This window comes from Lissotriton vulgaris, chromosome 3_1 (assembly GCF_964263255.1).
Source record: "Lissotriton vulgaris chromosome 3_1, aLisVul1.2, whole genome shotgun sequence".
NCBI classification, from domain to species: domain Eukaryota; kingdom Metazoa; phylum Chordata; class Amphibia; order Caudata; family Salamandridae; genus Lissotriton; species Lissotriton vulgaris.
The window spans coordinates 1471292870-1471314283 of NC_141689.1; the positions used below are offsets into that span (position 1 = coordinate 1471292870).

At 45.2% G+C, this 21414-nt stretch overlaps 1 protein-coding gene across 1 annotated transcript in view; it reads left to right on the forward strand.

Moving 5' to 3' along the window:
* The window catches only part of GRID2 (glutamate ionotropic receptor delta type subunit 2), a 2654005-nt gene that overhangs the window by 549593 nt on the left and 2082998 nt on the right, over nucleotides 1-21414 (forward strand). The gene's annotated exons all lie outside the window — the stretch shown is intronic.

Genomic DNA, 21414 nt, shown 5'->3' on the forward strand with positions numbered 1-21414 from the left:
TACGAGGACGGGGGCCCAGGGGAAAGAGCTGGCTGGTCTGGTCGTTAAGTAGGGACTAGAGCAGACGGCTGTCAACACGTGGGTTACAGGCCGCGGCTCCGGGCATCCACGGAGTCATGAATGTATATGGGGTGGAAGGCGGATGAGCGGAATTAAGAAGAGCTAAGCATGGGTAGCATCAGCAGTGGAGTGATTGGCACGCGGGGCGAATAGACACTAAAGGTATATGGCAGGAATTAGGCACAGATTGTGTAACACGGAACTTGGTGGCCTTTGGGGGGTCCTAGCAGAGTAAGCGGGAAAAATGTTTCACCTTGCCATGAAGGGATAATAAGTTGAACGATGGAGGCTTAGAATGTCAGGCGCGGTCCCGGTGGAATTCGGGCGGGGGGGGGGAGGATGGCAGGGTGCAAGAGGAACAGGTGAGGTTCCGTGACGATTGTAAGTGGTGTTTTTAACTCGCACGAATATGGTCGAGTCTAGTATCTATGAACCGCAAATGACGAGTTTTGTAAGTGTGCGCAGTTTCGCTGTGCTAACTTAAACCGTTCGTTTGTTATGTGGGTTTGTCATCTGTACCCACGGGTTCCATCTTAGATACGGCATCCATTTTGTCTCTTGCCCTCAAGTAGTCAGCGAACGGACGCTGTCCGCTTCGCGACCCTGGGACTCCCAAGATATGGCGGAAGACACATGTCCTTTGTAAGTGTCTTTATGACGAGGGGGATGCTACTGTAAGGCAGATGGCGCCGCTCGAGGCTCATCTTGCCGCACGGGCTTATTGTCTCAGTCGTGCATCTCATTAGGCACGTCCCTTTGATGCCTGTATCTCGTGCTTCTTGACACTCCCCTTTTACACCCTTTTCGATCTCCCTACTGTCTCCGTCTTCCTCTGCACCTGTCTTCGTTCCTATTTCGATCTACTTTACTGCTGATTGGAATTTGCTAATGGTGGGAAGATGGGTTTTTACAGTTGGGAATCGCCAAATGTTTCCGCACTTATGTTCCGGATCTTGTGTGTTTCAAAGTGATCTAAGCGACCCCTCTGAGAGCGACTTGTGGGAACCAGGTTGTAAACTATTGTGTATCATGTTATCCTATGGGTAAAAACTGTATAAAAGGAGCGATCCACAAATACAATTTGAAGCAGTCTCCCCGAACTACACTCGATGTACTTCCTGTGACTTCTGTGTTCCCTGCAGTAAATAAACCTTGACTCTTTGACGCCGAAGGAAGTGTCCCGTGTCTCTGTGACTTGTACGCCGGAGCAGGTTACCCACGAAGGTTTCAGGTGTTGTGCCCTGGCACCGCTGGGTCCAAAGAACCCAGTCCTTCAGTTGGCGCCCAACGTGGGGCTGCATCAGTGGTACCGGTCCAAGCCCGACGATCGTGAGGAACTTCGTGTGAAATCTCCGAGGGAAGGTGCACCCCGCTTCATCGATCCTGTTGTCGAAATAAGTGGCCCGAAGACTTTTCCCGCGAAGATTCCCGCCTCCTAACGGCTGCGACGGACTGCTGCCCTGACTGTAGACCTGTTTTGGCGCCTGGCGTAGACCTTGGTATAGCGAGACGATTGACGGGCCTTCCTGAGGACGCCATTGATCTTTGAGTTAAGTATTTGTGGGTCGCTCCCAGAGTTCTTGGTTGTAGACACTTTAGCGAGTGTCTTTGTTGTAAACACTTTAGCGAGTGTTTTTGTTGTAGACACTTTAGCGGGTGTCTTTGTTGTACACGCTGTGTGAGTGTTTTTGTCGGTGACACTTTGCTAGCGTACTTTGTTGTTGTTGTATTTGTTTGACGACTGCAGCCGCCAAAGACCGAGGGTTTAGTTCTTTGCTGGGACTTGGTAAATCCCGAAATCCCGTAACCCTTGAAGTTTGTGAAACTCGGCTAGTGTGCAAGATGCCTGGTCGCAGTACTTTGTTCAGTTGCTTTAGACCTTGTGGTGCGGATTCCCTGCTGGAGGACTCGTGTCCGATACCTCCGGTTGGAACTCCTACATATGACTTATATAGCAAACATGGGCTAGGCCCGATTGCTTTTAACGATTATTGGATCAAATATACAAAGAAAGACGGCGATCTTCGTTGGCCACCTCACGGTAGCTTCGAAGCGTCGATCTTAGATAATTTGGAAATAAAGTTGTTCGAACGTAAATCAAGGCCGGCCATGTTTGATGCCTTTCGGTTCTGGCGCAAAGAAGCCCGACAGAAAGAGATCAGACAAAATAAACGTAGTCAGCGAGATACTGTTGCTACTATAGTGAAGAAAGCTGAGCAGTTTCAGCGTGATAAGGAGGATAAGGATAAGGAAGTGTTTGAGAGATTACAGCGTATGTCCTTAGACAAATGCTATCCTGTTTTGCCTACGGAGTCGGATAAGAAGGAAGAGGCAGTTGAGGATTCTTTAATGTCCTATCTTATGAAGTCGCCACCTCCGTACGTACAGGGTACCGCAGCTCCTGTGGTCCCTGCCGTACCTGTTCTTCCACCTGTAATTCCTCCACCAGTTCCTCAACCTGCACCTGCTCTTCCGACTGTTCCTGCTCTTTTGCCTATTTCTATTCCTACTGCTCCTCCGCTTCCACATACTCCTGTTCCCGCTACTGCTCACGCTACTGCTCCTGTGTTGTTAACCCCTGTTGCTGCTAACGTCTCTACTCCTTCTCTTGTTAGTCCTGTGTCTTACTCTTCTCCCTCTACTCGTAATCGTGATTCTCCCCTTGCGACAAACTTCTTTCAGTCGCTCGGACCTGTTTTTGGGTCTGCAGGTTCTGATGGTCCACAGAGACGTAGCCAGCTTCCTGGTAATAGAGAACGTGTTGCGCTATACAATATGGCGATGGGTTGGATGATAAACCCTGTTAGAAATCCACCTCGTGTTGTCCTCGAAACGTTTGATCAATTCAACATACCTACTCAGAGATATGTGTTTGATGAAATGTGCAAGTTCTTACATGATCAGATAGCGGCCAATGCGCCTGACGAGGTGCTGACCGCCCTGTCTGAACTCCGGCTTCAGTTCGCAACTGGACTGATAGTCGACACTAATGTCCGACGTGCTATTGAGCGGTTGCTATCTCTTCGTCCCGCTCCTATTCCTCATGCATTGTTCGTTGAGGACATTGAACAACGAGATGGGTCTGGCCAATATCCTATGCGTGAAGTTCCGCCAGTTTGGGTACCCGCTGATAATACTAATGCTAATGCTCCAATACCAGCACATTTCCAGAGAGTGTGGATACACCTCCCTTGGAAACGATCGGAAGTGCTTCAGGTGAAACAAACTTTGCCCGATCCTCGCAAGAATCCTGCTGGGTATTATAAGGAATTATCGCAGCTCGTAGACGCTACGATAATGAATCTGGCCGATATCGACATGTTGTTTGGCAATGTCGTACCGCAACCGGTATGGGCCAAGATTCGTCACCAAGATCACGCAAATGAATTAGGTGGTGATTGGGCTGCCATTACAGCGGCAGACGCTGGACAAGTGGCTGCTACTAAACCCGATCAGTTGATTGAACTTCTTCCCCAGCGAATCATTACATTAATGAAAACGCTTATGCCAGCTATGAGGGTAAATTGGGACAAGTTGTCAGCCTGTAAGCAGAAGAAAGATGAGAGTGTTTCAGACTTCTTTACGAGGTTCGAGGAAACATTCGTCGATCATAGTGGGCAGGATATGGGTACTGAGGGTGGACAGAGGTTGTTTGTGGATAAATTCGTATCGAACTTATTGCCCGACTTGAGCCATAAATTGAAAAATTCAGAAAGTTCATGGGCCGTTTCTACCTCAGCTCAGATATTGGCTACGGCACAATATTACGAAAATAGAGAAAAAGAGGAAAATGACCGTGCCGATAAAAAGACGAAAGAGCTGAAAACTAAAGTGTTGTTACAACAAGCATATCCGCCGCGTTCTAATCAGAATGCGCCTCAGCAGAATAGATCGCAGTCGCAATCGAATCAATCGCAGCCGCGTAATGATTCATCTTTTCAGAGATCTTCATTAGGGTACAATCAATGTGCTTATTGTAGACAGGAGGGACACATTAAATTCAATTGTCCTGCTTTAAATGACCGTAGTGGTGGTAATTCGTCTAGAGGAGGTCGTGGTGGTGCACAGCACGCATCACGTGGTAGAGGTCGTGGTGCTCAGAATGATCGCTCTGACCATTCATCAAATTCTAATAACTGTTTCGATCAACGTGGATCATCGCAAGGACGATCTGCGCAGTACAATGTAGACGATTATTACGTCGATCAGGGACCTGACGATAGTAATTACTAGGACAGCCAAAGACAAGGAGAGGGAGTGGTATCAGTTCCGGTTGATCAGAGAGGGCCTTACGTCGCAGTTGCTACATCGGGCGTCGTTGAGCCTTTTCTGTTGGACACTGGTGCAGCGAAAAGTTCTATCATGCATTCGAAACTCCCTGGCGCACCTTTGTCTGGCTTAACAAATGTTTCCGTTGGATTCTCTGGCGCCCCCGTTAGCAATCCAGTTTCGCGCCCTTTGCCCCTTAAAATTGGGCCACGTGAGCTCGAAGCTCCATTGATTTTGTCTACTGGTTGTGGCGAAAATCTTTTGGGTCTGGATTTGCTTAAACGCTTGTATGCGACTTTGTATTGTTCTCCTGCGGGTGTAAAGCTTACGTTAGGAGAGAGGGTAGTCTCTCCCATGTACTTGTCCCTCGATAAGCTTCCACCGGAATTGAGTTCTCTTCCTGCATCTTTGTGGGCGACGGGTCCAAATGACGTGGGCCTACTTGATATCTCCCCTTATGTTGTTCAGTTGAAATCGAATGTGCGATTGCCACGTATTCCCCAATATCGTATCTCCCTTGATGGTGAACGAGCTTTGTTAGCGATCATCTATGATTTGATCGAGAAAGATGTCATTGAAGAAACTCGGGGAAACGTGTGCAATAGTCCTGTACTGCCCATTCTTAAACGTACTGATCCTACCAAACCGCCTGTTTATCGTTTTGTTATCGATTTACGGGAGGTAAATAAAATTGTGGTTCCTCAATTCCCTGTTGTGCCTGACATTACGGCGCTACTGACTCTGATTCCAGCTACAGCTTCATGGTTTTCGGTGATTGATTTGAAAAATGCGTTTTTCAGCATCCCGATTGCCGAAGAGAGCAGGGACCTTTTCGGTTTCTCTCTTGGTGGACGTAGCTTCCGGTTCAAACGCGCTCCTCAGGGCTACTGTGAAAGTCCATCGATTTACAGTCAAGCTTTGAAGGGTCAACTAGATGCGTTTAGGTTGCCGGTTGGTGCGGCTTTAATCCAATACGTCGACGACTTATTGGTGGCTGCTGATACTCAGGACATTTGCAAAATTGCTACAGTGTCGTTGCTGCAACATCTCTGTGAGTTAAACCACAAGGTGTCACCTTCTAAACTCCAATATTGTTGTCAAGAAGTAACCTACCTAGGTCACTTATTGTCAAAGGAGGGAAGGAGATTGACCCCAGAGAGAATTGCAGCGATTGCGCGCATGGCTGTGCCACAAACCCAAAGAGATGTGCGTGCCTTTCTAGGTATCACATCGTACTGCAGGCAGTGGATTCCTAATTTTTCATTGCTGGCGAAACCATTGGTGGCTCTTACGTGCAAGGATGTTTCGACTCCTTTACCATGGACGGAAGAATGTCAGAAAAGTTTTTCTGAATTACGTGATTCATTGTGTTCGGCTCCTGTGTTAGGTACCCCTGATTACAGTAAACCGTTCACGTTATATGTTCACGAGAGGGAAGGTTGTGCTTTAAGCGTCTTAACGCAACCTTTTGGTGGTAAGCAACGTCCATGTGCATATTTTTCCTCGACCTTAGACCCAGTAGCTAGAGCATTGCCGAGTTGTTTGAGAGCAACTGCGGCAGCTGCGGTCTCCATCCGACAATCAGCAGGATTGGTCATGGATAATATGCTTACGGTGATGGTTCCGCATGCAGTCGATACTCTTTTGAACCGTACGAAAACTCAGCACTTGACGAGTGCGAGGTTATCTGGGTACGAATTGACGCTCTTGGCAAGCCACATTCAGATAAAACGTTGTAATGTCCTAAATCCGGCAACTTTGTTACCAATTAGTGCAGAGTCAGATGCAGTAACAGAACATGACTGTTACTTGCGGACAGAGGAGGAAACAAAAGGTCGTGTGGACCTTAAAAACACCCCATTGGAAGACCCGGATGGCATCCTGTATGTGGATGGGTCATGTTTTAAATTGCCGAATGGTGATGTGACTACTGCTTATGCTGTGGTGACATTGAATACTGTTGTTGAGACTGCGAGATTGAGTCAGAATTCTGCCCAAGCTGCAGAGCTGATCGCTCTTACTAGAGCATGTGTATTAGCAAAAGGTAAACGTGTGAATGTGTACACCGATAGTCAGTATGCTTTCGGTGTAGCGCATAGTTTCGGACGATTGTGGCGAGAACGTGGTTTCTTGACGTCACATGGCACGAAAATACAGCATGGCCAGCTTGTGAACGATCTTTTGGATGCATTGACTTTGCCTGCTCAAGTTGCAATTGTTAAATGTAGTGCGCATCGTAAAGTGACGGATGATGTTGGTCGTGGTAATGCGTTTGCAGATGAGATTGCTAAGGAGACTGCCCGGAACCTTAGCACTCGAATGTATGTGACGAATTCGGTTAGGTGGCCTACAGAATCAAGTATGTGTGAGAATACTATAGAGAGTGTGAAAGCAATTCAGAATGAGGCCACCGACACTGAAAAGATGAAGTGGAAAGAAAGTACGGGAAGGTTGGATGTGAATGGTTGCTGGATTGATTTGTCAGATCAGAAAAGATGGATGTTGCCTGATGCGTATGTACTGGCCGTTGTGCAAATGGCACATGGGTTAGCACATATTAGCGCGAAAGGTATTTGCAAGTTGTTGGCTGATGTGTGGAAGAATGATGGAATTACTAAGTGTGCTGAACGTTTGGTGAAGAATTGTATGGTGTGTATAATGTACAATCCTGGCAAAGGAACCCCAACTCCCCCTGGCAGTTTTGCTCCTCCTTTGTATCCCTTTGAGGTGATCCAATTGGACTTCATCCATATGGAGCGATGCAATAACCTGAAATACGTTTTGGTTGTGGTTTGCGCATTCTCCCGATGGATCGAGGCCTATCCCCTCAAAAACAATACTGCTTTGTCTACTGCGAAAATCCTACTGAAGGAATACTTTCCTCGGTATGGAATGCCTAGAGTCGTGTGGTCAGATAACGGAAGTGAGTTTGTTGGAAGTGTGATGAAGAGTGTGTGTAAGGGCCTTGGAATAAATCAGAAATTCCATAGCGCCAATCATCCCCAGTCAGCTGGATTGGTTGAAGGGTACAATGGCACCCTTAAACTAAAATTAGCGAAGATTCAAGCTACGACTGGACTTTCGTGGCCTGATGCTTTGCCTCTAGCATTACTGTCAACTAGGGCGACTGTACACTCCCGAATAGGGCTCAGTCCCTATGAAATAGTGTTCGGCCGTCCTGCGAATGTGTGGGGGGTTCCTAGGCCAGGAATATTCTCTGATCTTGAGTTTCCGATGTTGATTGATTACTTACATGACTTGACTGCTAAACTGAGGTTAATTCATCAACAGGTTTACGACGCCTTGCCGACGCAGACGGAGGGTCCAGGCCACCAGCTCCAGCCCGGAGATTGGGTGGTTACCCGAAATTTTTCACGAAAAAACAATCTGGACCCTCGCTTCACCGGACCTTACCAGGTGCTCCTGGCCACGAGGACTGCCGTTCGTCTTGAGGGGCGGAAAAATTGGGTACATGCTACCCATTGTAAGCGAGTCCCTATTCCTTTGTCGGCAGACCCGTGGGTAAGGAAAGGCATTGCGTCAACAGAAACAGAAACATTGCCGGCGTTTGTACCTTTTAGCGACGCACAGCTTGTTGGAGAACCCTCAGCGCAGCAGAAAGCCACTGTTGAACATTTGTCAGCAAGAGACTCAAGACCAGACCAACGAACTGATCAGCAGGACGCTGTCTCTTCGACAGATCCTTTGTTCGACGTGCAGACACGTCCCGGGAAACATCGATATTCTTTGCGTTCTCATACTAAGGACAAATAAAATTGTTTTCTTGCTTTGCTAAAAACTGATAACTGCAATATCCTCGTTTCCCCTGATCAACTTTGAACATTTCGTATGATTGAAAATTGTTTGTACGTGTATTAAGATTTTTGTATCTTTTTCCTTCCACAGCTGATTTTTGTGCTAAATAAAATACATATTGTGTATTGAGGGCCGTAGGGCCGCACGCGTACTTCCTTCTGGACAGTAGGTCTTGACACTAGGTTAAAGACCGTCGGTTCCTAGGAACTCCTGGGGATTGACTATTGCTGCACAGAACGAAGTGCGTCAAGAAACGTTGCGGACGGTCGTAGGGAAATGGCATTTTCGAAGCTGAACGATTTGGAAGGAGCTCAGGCATATAGAGTCAAGCTGCAGAAACTTAGTCGTACGAAATGTTTTGTATCCCAGTTGTTTGTTTTGTTTTTAACTGCTTCTGCATTTTTGGCGGGTGGGGTGTATTACACTATGTCTTACTTCTTACTTCCTACCCCTACTCCTACTCCTTACCCTAACATTACTTCTACTGCTTCTCCTCATTCCTTTTATATTTTACCAGAACACGAACAGGCTAGACGTGTAGAATTCCGCAACAATTCCTTTATCCAGCTCCTCCATCAGCATCAGTTAGTGGTTAACACTACTAATTGTTGGGTGTGTGGGTTGATGCCACATACTACGGGTAAGGGAATTCCATATCTGGTGTTACCGTATAGTTCCCAAGGGTCAGCTCGAGCATTCCAAACAATGCTTCGAAGCGCACTAGGTTTCCACCCCTCTCCAGAACGTTCCCCCAAACCGGGTCCTACCTCGTGGCAGTGGGTGGTATCGATGATAATACAGGATTTGGAAGATGAGATCTATGATGCTTTTCTCATCCCTAAGGCAGAGGTACAAGCCTATAGGGCACCGGATAGAGGGGAATATAGTACGTTCACTAATGAAAAGCAGCTTAAAAGCTCGCCTCCAATATGGGTCGTACCCCACACTGGTAATCTTTGTCTTGTGGGTCGTGGTTCGCAAGCCTCACTTGGAGTAAGTGCTTGCACTGAAAGTTACGTTCTGTCAATGTCCCCGATCCCTGTGCTTCTGGCTGCCAAGGGTACGTACTTCATCTGTCATGATCGTGCATATACATGGTTGCCCGCAGACTTCATGGGCTCATGTTTTGTTGCAAATCTGTTGCCTCCGACGTTTACTGTAGATGCCGATTATCATAAGACTAGAGTTGTACGAGGCGTAATTAGCGAAGAGGATACTGCCGGTCAAGAGGCAGGAGACTTTTTCAAGGGTTTCCTCCCGTTTTGGGGACCTATGGTTAATAGTAGGAACCTGAGACATTTGACTCGAGTGGTAGAATCGACAGCTAACATTACTGCCAGTGCCCTTGGTAATATCACCACAGAACTTCAGGCGGAGAGACTTATGACATTACAAAACCGTATGGTTTTAGATGTTGTCTTAGCAGATCGCGGTGGGGTATGTAAAGTGATCCATTCGAGCTGCTGCATTTTCATTCCAGATAATGCTCCTACTGTCTATCAAGCCATCTCGAAGTTGCACAAGATCTCCGAATCCATACACGTGGATGTAGGGGATTGGACGCTACTCGGTTGGTTTTGGGGCCTGATGTCGACTTGGGGTTGGAAGATTCTGACGATCATCGGGGTTGTGGTAGTGTTCCTGTTCACGTGTTGCCTTTGTGTGCAGTGTGGTCCTGCCTTATGTGGCCTCTGTGCTACAACGTGTATGAGACAACCATCTGTTACCAAGGGGACTCGGTTGGACAGAGCTATGCTACAACGACATCTTGATGGTCTGATGAATATCAAATATGATTCCGACTAGTGCTTGCCTACATGAGGGCAAAAGGAGCGTCTGAGGTTCCGTGACGATTGTAAGTGGTGTTTTTAACTCGCACGAATATGGTCGAGTCTAGTATCTATGAACCGCAAATGACGAGTTTTGTAAGTGTGCGCAGTTTCGCTGTGCTAACTTAAACCGTTCGTTTGTTATGTGGGTTTGTCATCTGTACCCACGGGTTCCATCTTAGATACGGCATCCATTTTGTCTCTTGCCCTCAAGTAGTCAGCGAACGGACGCTGTCCGCTTCGCGACCCTGGGACTCCCAAGATATGGCGGAAGACACATGTCCTTTGTAAGTGTCTTTATGACGAGGGGGATGCTACTGTAAGGCAGATGGCGCCGCTCGAGGCTCATCTTGCCGCACGGGCTTATTGTCTCAGTCGTGCATCTCATTAGGCACGTCCCTTTGATGCCTGTATCTCGTGCTTCTTGACACTCCCCTTTTACACCCTTTTCGATCTCCCTACTGTCTCCGTCTTCCTCTGCACCTGTCTTCGTTCCTATTTCGATCTACTTTACTGCTGATTGGAATTTGCTAATGGTGGGAAGATGGGTTTTTACAGTTGGGAATCGCCAAATGTTTCCGCACTTATGTTCCGGATCTTGTGTGTTTCAAAGTGATCTAAGCGACCCCTCTGAGAGCGACTTGTGGGAACCAGGTTGTAAACTATTGTGTATCATGTTATCCTATGGGTAAAAACTGTATAAAAGGAGCGATCCACAAATACAATTTGAAGCAGTCTCCCCGAACTACACTCGATGTACTTCCTGTGACTTCTGTGTTCCCTGCAGTAAATAAACCTTGACTCTTTGACGCCGAAGGAAGTGTCCCGTGTCTCTGTGACTTGTACGCCGGAGCAGGTTACCCACGAAGGTTTCAGGTGTTGTGCCCTGGCACCGCTGGGTCCAAAGAACCCAGTCCTTCAGGGGGCGGGGGGACAGCAAGGGCGCCACGAGGTGGGAGCAGGACGGGGCGGACAGGGAACAAAGCTGCATTGCTTTACTAGGGTCTCGATCCACACACAAGCGAGGACTGGGGCCCAGACAGTGTAATGTCCAAAGTATCAGTCGGATGTAGCAGGATAGGAAAGGTAGGAAGGGGACGTGCACACCCGGTGGGGAACGTGGAGGTGCTGGGGGGAATATGACGACTTTGGCAAATTGAACAAAACTCCTTCCGAACTAATAAAGTACATACGACAGACAGTTCACTCGATACCCTTCACGTGTAGGATGGTGTGCAACGCGTGCTGCTTGACACAATGATACGTTGGCTGCCGTCAGTGTTTTCGTGTTTTATTTGGTTACATTATTGCTGCAGATGCTCAGTTGGTTTTGGTGTTTTAAGAGTTGAATGTTTTGGGTGTGAATGCTCTTTGAAGCATTAGGTACTGGGTGTCGCCAACGTCAGCGAGTCACTGTCTGTGAAAGGCACTCCGACCCCAGGGGCCCCCCGGGTTCTGGTCTTAAAAGTTCAGGGGCTAGTCCTTGTAATACGAGCTGGGTTAACACAAGAAGGTGACAAGAGGAATGCTCATCTGACCCATGAGAGCTCTGATATGCTGCGGGGTAACGAATGGGATAATAGGAGGAGACTGGGTTGAAATGCTGGGCCATTGTCATTCCTTTGCCTCTGGGCCACCATCGTTCACGTCAGTACAACTTCCTGTACACTAGGGTTATCATTTCAGGGATAGAGAGGAGATAATTTGCGCGCTAAAAAGTGCTGAGGGAGTATTGGATGCGCGAGAACGCCCCCTTCAAGGCCACGGGAAAAGATGGTGGAAAGGCAGCCGGAGAAATAATTTATAGGTAATCTCCGTTTAGGATTACCGCCAGCCGGACGGGGTGGGGGGGGAAACACTGCAGAGAGGAACTGGAGCCAGGAGGGAGGGAGGAAATAACAACTAGAGGGGAACTAGAGCCAAAGAAACAAGACAAACTTTAAAGTGCAGACACGAGCGACGCACGCAGGAATTAATATAAGTGATGTGCTCCGCACACCCAGCGCGTTCACCGGCCCCTCGTGCTGCCTCTCTGCAGCGCCTGCACCAGCCCCGCTTCTAGGCACCCTGCGATAGAGCCCACTGCTTCGCCAGGACCTGCCCCACAGATCACCCACCCCTGCTGCGGGTGGATGGAGCGAGCTGCGGGTGCCGATCAAATGTCTTTCATCACTCCCCCAGGCTCGACCCATTGTTAAACACCCCCTCCTCCTAGACCTCGGACAACCCCGGCTGGGCGCTCTAGGCATTCTAGGATAGAATGTAGTGCAGTTCACGCTGGGCTGGGCACCTTCTGATTACTCAAACATAATGTACCCTAGGGCCCTAGACACTCATATAAAGAAACAGACACAGTGCACCCTAGACGCACTCATAAAGAAACAAACAGTTCACAATAGACATTCTTATAACAAGGTTTATAATCCCGGGCGGAAGTCAGGCAGGCCGGGGGGGGGCGGGACGTTAAGACACACCGGAAGCCCGGGCGGGCTCCCGTGAGGTGAGAGAGCCTCGCACGCACAGAAGGAAGAGACCGCCGCCGCCTGCAACGAGCCCTCGCCTGGAGACAAGTACAGGTGAGTGGGGGCCTTTGCTGAGCTGCGAGGGCGGGGGGCATATGTGTGTGCGTGGGGCGGCGGGGGGCTCTGTATGTGTGTGAGCGTGCGTGTGTGTATGTGTCTTGGAGTCTGTGTGTATGCGTGTGTGTGTTTTAAAGAGCCCGGTGACTGGGGGGAGGGGGGAGCGGGGCGGGGAAGCGAGCGAGTGAGTGTCTGTCAGTGTGTATGCGCAAGCATGTGTGTATGTGTGGGGATGTGCACGGCGAGGGAATTGCTGCGAATGTGGACGGAGCCGACGTGCGCGTGCACGAGGTCAAATCCACAGGAAAAGCGCGTGGCACCCTCTTGTCCTAATCCCCCCGAAGTCGATCACTATAGTTGTCGAGCTGGACTGGAGCATCCTACGGATGCTTACTCCAGCTCGACCTAAAAATCAGGCTAAACATGTTTATTGAAGGGAAAATCTTTCATTTTCTGTTTCTTTAAGTATGACTTGTGTTAATCTACTAGAAGCTAACCGAAATATTTAAGCTAATTCTTTCTTCTTTTATTAACAGTTATTGCTCTGTGCTGGATTTGCCCTTTAAAGTATTTGATGCCCTGTCAGTTCTCAATTCTGGACATTTCTTGGATTCAGAGTGCAGAAAAATTCCTAGCCCCTGTCTGCTTTCTTTTGACTAAAGCACAGGAGCAGGTAGTTTGCACTCCATTAATATTTGCATTGTATGTAGTCTTTGTTGTCTGAATGCAGTTGCTATGGTTGTTTTACTGAGGGTTCAATGCACTCTTCTTATGATTTACACCATATTCCTGTCTGGAGAACCTCTATGAAACTTTCAAGCTACATACATCCTACATGTGTAGGACAAGCCCAATGACAACAAACACACTTCCCATGCAATGGCTATAGTACATAATACATGTAATCAATTTTTAACCATTCAGAAATTGGCATTTAGATGCTGGTGCTTGGGTAGATGGGCAACGGTACAAGGGCAAGGCTGAGAAAGAGTTATGGAGTGGCTGGGACATCGCTGTCATTTGTCATTGCGCACTACATCCTGTTCAGTGGGATATTAAAAGTGCATCTCTAAGGGTGCAGAGGAACAAAAAGTGCAAACCTCCACGCAAGACCAATAATACGTATATGATTTGTGCAATAACTTTGTAAAAATGGACTGAGCTTGAGGTTTGGAGTAAAACATTTTTACACTGAGATAAGTAAATGAGACACAAAATAAAATTATAGTTTATGTATTTTTGGACAACAAAGTAAAACATAAATTAGATCAAAATCTGATTGGCAATATAAAATAATTGGTGTGAATGGATTATAATGAATGCTCTTAAGTTTTTACATGTAACACAATGCAAACGTTAAAAAACACACACTGAAAATGTACTTAGCACTATCTCTGAAGGTAAAGATTGTTTTTGTAATAACTGGATCGTTGACATTTCTAATCTTTAGTGTCATGTAGTTGGGCTTTAATCTGTTTATGGCCAGGTGAATCCATCAATATTCAAAACATACCAACAACGCAGAAGGCTTGTTCTTTTTTTGAAGCGCTTGTATTACTGCTACAACCTCTGGCAACCTTAGTTCCAAAACTGGTGATGAGCACCTTTAAACAAGGGACAAGGAGGCAAAGCAGAACCCCATAGGGGCTGCTGGAAAACGCCCCCCCCCCAGGGGCGGGACCCCCCCCGTTCCCCCCCCCCCTCCCCCGGGAAAGCCTGTGAAAATGAGGCACACCAGATTGGTTGCCCATAGGCTAGCTGCTAGCCACCCAATCAGGAAGAAGGTGGCTAGTGGCTGGGGGGTTCAAAAAGGGTGGCAAATGCTGACTGGGCACATGAACCCCGTCCAGGAAGAATCAGAAGCATACCTGCGCCGTGAGAGAATAACCTGGTGAGGTCCGTGGAATCGGGACGGTGGGCGGCCCCATAGAGACGAGTCCAAGGAGCATAGACTTGCGGGACCCAGCCAGAGCAGGTGATCGTGCGGCGGGATTAACCAGCAGGATTACAGCGGGGACCCAGCCATAACCAGTTGGAACCAATCCCATTATCGTCGCTGAAGTGCAGAGGTTCCCTGCCGACATTAGAGCTATGGCACAAAGCAGGGCGGCTGACCCATCCTAACGTCAGGCCGTTGTCAGGAAGAAGTAAGGTGAGGCGCCTTGGGCGGCGGTCGGCAGGATTTCAGCGGAGCAGTGGCCTGACTTGCACCAGCGATCGAAGGAACAGGAAGGCTCCAAAGTAGGGTGGGGCCTCTCCCAGCAAGGCGGTCCATGATCTTTAAAGGGACATTTTATAATGGTTTTATTAAACCTCTCCTCACTTGATTGAACATATTCCCCAAATTACTGACAAACATCTTACAACGTTTCCGATACTTTGTGATGTTCAAAGTAACACTAACACAAATGAGTAAAGAGCTAGGCCTTTACACCCACTGGCACTAGCCTTGCATCTGGCCCCTACACACACCCTCATTGTTGCTGCTACCTTACTGAGCCTTTTACTGAGGTACTTCACTCTATCTTCATTCACTGCATCAAACCCTTGCTGGGATGCTTGTTGTAGCTTTTTGCTTAATGAATACCGTATCACATTACATCTTCAAACTTCAGAAGCATTTTTCACATTTTGCTGATACAGGCTTGTCAACTCATATTGTGGCACCGTGTGTCACACAGTATCAGCTCTCTGCACCAGGTCACCTAGTGAAGAGCCAAAATCACACAGTGAAGAGATGGTAAGCTACAAAATTCTATGCAGAAGAAGACACACATTTCCCACTCAGTTGCAGAGTCTCTAAGCCTTTATAAGAATTTATAAGAATTCACTTGATCCTTTCAAGGACTTGGGATGTGGCTTCAAAAGTCTTAAATTGGGTATTTTGGTTCTCCCGCCTGTCCTCAAAATATTTTTAGCTAACACTTACTTTTGTATATTTGAAAAAAATGATTTATTTTGCTTTTGTCACTGTTCCGCTGTACAGCCCTTTCAGTTGAACAAACTTTTGGTGCCCGCTTCTTTTTGTTGTGTTGATATGTCACTTTCAGTAGCAAGTAACATGAAAGCTCCTCAGCCAGGTTTCATTGTTCGCTACTTACCTTCCACATCAACTAGGGCTAAGCCTTGTATTATACACACATAGAGAAAGAATGTCACGAACATGTAATAATTTATGAAAATATATGGGTCTGACACCTTGAGGCAGCATTTTTTTTTCCTATGGAGATAAGACTGCAGAAGAACCTTGAATCGTCACGATTTTACTCTACACTATTCCTGCGCAGAGATGCCACACAAGATAATTGCCAATGTCTTAAAAATAAATCAGCACATTGGTCGATTTCACTGTGCTAATGGAATTGCGTGTAATTGGTTTATTCTGGATACCACTCTGTAAAACTATATAAGCAAAAGTATATATGTGCTTTTTAAAAATGTTTTCGCCAAAAACAATTGCAAAGAGAACAATTGATAGACAGAATGCAGAACAATGTCACACACTCACCCTAGTATAGAGATTTGGGCCTAAATCCATCATTTGTTTGCTCCCCATGCCATTCCAGATTGAACCCTGCCATAGGCAAATCAGTCTTAACCTTGCACCCAGTGGGTACAGTCCATCCTGAACTGCCAGGCCAGGTCCTCCCTGGACTAGAAACAAGCATCCTAGGACCGGTTTCGGCGTTTCACCCTTCATCAGCCAGGATAACTTGACTCCAGTGGCATGGAGAGCACAGGACCCACGTCTGGGCATACACATCCCACACGTGGTGTTAAATGCAAAAAGAACAATTAATGGTCAGAATGCAGGACAATGTCAGACATTCACCCCAGTACAGAGATCTGGGCCTAAATCCAACAATATCTGGAATGCTGCACAATATTACTCAACATTTCGAAATGGATTTCTCCATTTAAATAAGGATAGTACTGAAAAACTAGAATGTCCTGGTTGGGGTTAGATCCAGGTGATTGAACACATTCTGGTTAGTCAGTAAGAAGTGCTCATTGTACAAAGGGATGGTTACAAATATTTTTCACCAACTAGAGGTTCATCACGTAAACACCTTTTAACTTTTGACAAAGCCATCAATTCCATTGTCTCATACCAACTACCAATCCAACCACATCCAACATTCTAACTTCCACTAGTAGCCTCAAAACAAACTGTGTACAATCCACATACATGGGTTCTTAGCCCTAACTTCTATCGTCAGGCTTACCCCCTATTCACTTGTTCACAGTCCAGAAACAACACAGTACCAACATAAACATTTATATAAACACACCGTAATAACACTGCGCACAATAGTACAACATTGGTTCCACTCCATTGACCTACCATGCCACTCCTCCTCAGAAAGACTGCATTTCCTTCAACAAAAGTACATTATTTCATTGTATAAAATAATTGTAGGGCCTCCTTATTGAATTAAAAATTAATGTTCGGGTATCTTAGATTTAAAAAGAAGAAACATTTGGTCAGGGCTCTCTCTGAGATGATATAATGATGGACGATGTAGTGGTAGGCTGATGCAGAGGGAGGCTAGATTCTAACATACAACCATTGTTTTACTTTACCATACTACTTTTTCTACACTTCTAATGACACAGGCATCAATATATGCCACGTTCTTTATTATTAGATGCATAAGAATAGAATTACTGTTTTATTTGCGGAAGCCTGTTTAAGCACAGTTTTTGCCTTCATTACTCCCATCATCTACTGTAATTTGTGACTATCTTTGGGCGTCAAATTAATGTTCAGTAATTAATTTTCGAACGTTTCGTAGACTTGTATACATGTATTTGCGAAAAACAGTTAAAAAGATGAATGTAATGTTTAAGATACCAAAAAACCGGTCTGTTGTTTTTTCCAGCATATTTTGTAGAACACTTTGATGAAGAAAGAAGAAATAGCATGTCCGGAAAATACCAGTATTTCTTTGCTCTGATAAATGACTTTTTGATGTTTGACATGCCTCTGTATTTTTTGTAAGAATTCTCGCGTGTTTAATTTCATTCTGCGTACGATAAAAGATAATTTTCCCACAAACACCAAATTTATAGTCATGTAACTTGAATATTATCTATTTCGTGAACAATTGTTATACTACAATCTCTTATTAAATTCGAGACTGCAAGTTTATACATACATTTTAATTATTTTTCTGGTATTTGATATAATGCCTAGCTTAGCTCCAAGGAGCAGATTACCAATTTACAAATAAAATCATTGTAGCAACAGCACAAACATGCATCGAACAGCATGGCGCTGTAGATGAGAACAGAATATAGAAGCCAGGATGTGAGGGAGAATGTGGGAGGTGGGATATGTGTGTGATATATTACACATACTATACAGCTCATTTTTTTACATTATGCACATTTCTATTACACGTATACACATGCACAATGTTAAGCACAGGAAGATGAGGTGATTTGCTAAAACCACAGAATAGGCCGTATGACACACTATAGAGGTGAAAGTTATTGACCAACAGAAGATTGCATCCACAATATTGACCGCCACTGTATCACCATGGTAAGTATAGCTGTATTATTCTAACTCCACATCCATTTACTTTGACGTATAGTGGTTGTCGATATTGTGGATAAGATATTACTGTGGGTGAATATTTTGATCCTGCATAAAGTTTTGTAAACTGTTGACCTGAAGACTGGAACACCAGGCTCAGAGTTTCTGACGCAGCAATGTATTCCCTTGTCCACATCTCACACTTTACAAGTGTTACTCTCTTTTCTTATAATTCTCTCTGCAGTTAATACACAGAAATTGTGTAGTGTTGTATCTATGTACAATTCCAGGCATAGTTCTGTAGACAACAAAGGTCACTAAATATGTGCCAAACGGTTCTTAAATCCCTATCTGACACAAGCATGCATCATACTAAGGCTGTACTACTACAAATATCTAGATATCCTAAAGGAGGCCTTGAGTTTTGGAAGTATAGTCCAAGTCTCTGCTCCTGTTTAAACCCCAAATCCTTGTCCCTCCTAAAAGCCAAGCACCTAGATAAATGAAGGACACATATCAAAAGCCCCAACACTCCATCTTCTCAAACTACCTCTTCCGCTATGAGCCTGTAAGTAAATGGTTTAAAAGCAGAGGTAGCAAGAAAGCTCTGACTCCAAACACTGGGTACAGCAATTATAGGGCAAATGCCTGCTCCTATTGACTTTATCTCTTACTGCTCCGAACCGCGGTCCGTGCAGGTAACCGTGGTGGGGCAGCGAGGCCGTTAAAGGGGGGATTTCGAGGCACTTTGCAGATGAAAAAATAAATAAATAATTAATTTTCCCTCATATCGTCACCTCGATATCCCTCCTTCCACGGCACCACTGCGGTTACCTGCACAGACCACAGCTGCCTGCTCCATTACCACTTAAAGAATCTGCCATAACAATTATATTTCTGACATGCTATAATTCCTCACACTGTCAACTCTGATTGTCCTTGCCCTCTTCTGCATTCATCCATTTCACAGAAGGTCACAAGGTCACATGTCCATGTTAAATTCTATTTCTTTGTCACACATGACATTCGCAACTTCAATTTTGTTCAGAGAGATTGCTTTCCACCATGCTGCCCCTCAGTGTCCTACTCTTTAATTTTGATCTCTCTCACAGTAAGTGTCACATTGTGTGTCCACCTGAAGTGTTACATCTCCTTAACATCCATTAGTGCCACAAATGATATCTTACAACCTTCCCATGTATTGCATGATTAAGGTTTAATCTCACCATTTGTGTCCAAAATATGATTGATAGGATCCTGTGACTTCTACAATCTTCTTTGACAATATACCCTTGTCTCTTGTGGTCTAGTAGTGGTTACTATTGGCTTGAGATCTAAATGCTCTCCACTGCTATTTTGATTGATGGCATTCTCTAGTCAAGACACCTTCAAGACCCATGACCACTTTTTCTTCTAAATCAATTTGTTTTCTGCTTAACTAGCTTTCAAATACTTTACCTTTTATTTTAGCCCTTATCTGCCACACACATGCAATTATGTGCTTGCCTTTTAATGGCTTGTTACCCTTCTTTTTCTTGTTCTTGGTCACCAAGTTCCAACCTATTTCAAGTAAATCAGAATCCTTTGCACTCCTCTTCTTATTTGAACATTTCTTACTTTTAATTACTCCGGATAGCTTCTGAGGGCTCAGTAGACCTCAAATATATTTGTTAGCAATGCCTGCACTTTGACATGGCCGCCCTACTCTCATTAGAACTTGAACAAATTGCATAAGGACTCTTGACTTGCCAAGATCAGGCAAAACCTTTTTGGGTCTATCCTCCCTGGCCCATCTTGGCAGCACTAACTTTGGACCACCCAAACCTGTACTGCCGGTGCTCAGTTGCCTCAACCTCAAACAATGAAAATTATTTTTTGAATTTTACTTTCCACAAGCAGCGAATGCCAAGTAGACATGCAATGAATCCTGCACATGCAACACTCTTTGGCATGCACTGAGCACACATTTATGTCAAAGGGAAATGCATGCGCATATCAGAATCTGCTCAGAGGCTGAGTATAACTTAAATTCTTTTACAGTTTGGCTTATGGGCTAAAATGAACAGATAAACAGCTGAGGGAGTTGGTCCTATTCCCACACAAATGCTGGGACACGTCGGGTAGCACCACTTTTGCACAATTCACTTTTTATGTGTGTAGTACAAGCCTACACTTGGAGGAGAATCAGTTTGCTGTGTTCAAAATTCCAACCTGGTTAGTCTGCAAGGTGGTTCAATTAAACATACAATATGTGAACGTTAAGAGCAAGATACTTTAAGGGTATTGTATTTATTCAAATGTTTTTGCTGTACAGCAAACTAGATACAAAAGTTGATTGTTGATAAACTGGTGACTGGTTAGTAGCTTAGGAAACACTTTAAGAAGAGATATCATTAAGGCATATTAAGGAACAATATTACAAACTTAAATCATAACCTCATAATAACCACAAATAGCCTATAGAGGTTTGTCACTTGTCTTCTTTGCAACGTTTGTAGACTCTTGCCATTGTCCTAAAAAATTAACCTGATAGGTTTATGAAAAACATACAACATTATAGCCTTCTATCTTCTAGTGCCTCCTTCAGCCAAGTAAGTGCCACTACAGTACCAATTCAAGTATGTCTGTATGGTTAAGAGGCAACTGAGCTGACACAGTATAAGGGGACAGGCACACCCAAACCAAAATCCCTTTGCTGATGCAGTCAGACCTCTCTAAAACCTATTGCTTAAAGCAGATTGTCATGGGGAAAAGAAAAATACTTTACATAGTTGTAGAACACAACCGCTAATTCGCATTTTTCACCAAAACCTTTCCACCTTACCAAATCTTTTTCAGGCCAATGTGAGCCCTTGAGGATCAAAAAAAGTAAACTTAGTTCAAAGGAGTACGTTACTCCATGAATGTTTTGTATGATAATCCTCATCTGCCCTACATAATCCTGTGACACATACTTGCAGGGCTGACTTCACTAACTATTTCCATTGATCACATTTTTAAGTTAAAGAATGTTGAAGTTATGTTTTTTGAGTTTTCCCTCTACTCCAAGGATTGCAAGGAGATGTATTAGAGAAGTAGAGAGGCAAGGTAGTCAGGAAGAGGAACTGGCTCCTGTATCCATTCTAGGGTCCATTTTAGTATCCTGAAATATCTGTCTAGGCAACTGGCTATTATCGAAAAGTCAGAGTGAATATTAGATGGTAAGCAGGAAACATTCAATAGTTGAATAACATACTTCACAAAATACAGTGATGGACAGGATCGTCGTCTTTCCTATACATACATACTTACATGCAGGGCTTAAGCACTCTAGTGTCAT